At 27.9% G+C, this 875-nt stretch overlaps 1 protein-coding gene across 2 annotated transcripts in view; it reads right to left on the bottom strand.

The window, feature by feature from the left end:
- LOC108685079 overlaps nt 1-875 on the bottom strand; it is a 19,410-nt gene that overhangs the window by 7,774 nt on the left and 10,761 nt on the right. The gene's annotated exons all lie outside the window — the stretch shown is intronic.

The raw sequence follows: 875 nt of genomic DNA, 5'->3' as shown, positions 1-875 counted from the left end.
TATATATATATATAATCATTCTAATTATGAACAATTGAAAATAATATAAATCCAAGAAAAAAGAATTTGAATTGTAAAAAAAAATTTTATCTTATAAAGGGAGACTCCTCTGATTTCAATGAAACTTGGCAGGATTGAGTGTTTCTTTAAATAAAAATCATTCCTCATTTGAACGTAGATAGTTTATTATTTTCAAGCTATTTCAATTCAATTTCAAAAGTTGATAACGATATTTCCTTTAGAGTATTAAAACGTTTATACTCGAGTATTTGTAGCGTAATAGAAATGATAACAATCTCTCCATATATCGAGAATTTGTAGCGACATTGCTGTAAAATCTGCAATATTGCTGCAACATGCAGTAATGTTGTTGCAATTTTTGTGCATAGTTGCAACTTTTGTGCAATATTGCAAAGATTTTGCAGCGATATTATTGCAAATTCTGTGCTGTATAGAGAAGTTGTTATCCTACGCTACAAATACTCGAGTATGAACGTTCTAATAAATTCTAAAAAAAATAACGTTATCAACTTTAATATTGAAATATCTCGGAAATGGTAGACCGTCTATGCTCAAATGGGGAGTAATTTTTATTTGGAGAACACACTTTACAATTCTGCTATGTTTCATTGAAATTGAGGATCACTCTGGACTCTCTCCTTGTTAGATGAACCGTTCTTCATTTCTGTTATTGAGTCATACTTTCACATATGTTATTGTGATTCACAAAGGTTTCTATTTTATATAATTTGTGCTGAATGTTTCATAATTTAATTATTTCGTCAATTATATATGAAATTAAACTAAAAAGACAAGCAAAATTACGTAATAAAAATAAAAATTAAACCTACTTAATTAGTTTACCGAATGAAGAC

The sequence above is a fragment of the Atta colombica genome, unplaced genomic scaffold (genome assembly GCF_001594045.1).
Source record: "Atta colombica isolate Treedump-2 unplaced genomic scaffold, Acol1.0 scaffold145, whole genome shotgun sequence".
In the NCBI taxonomy this organism is placed as follows: domain Eukaryota; kingdom Metazoa; phylum Arthropoda; class Insecta; order Hymenoptera; family Formicidae; genus Atta; species Atta colombica.
The sequence above is the reverse complement of the archived record's forward strand: the minus strand, read 5'-3'. Positions and strand labels throughout refer to the sequence as shown.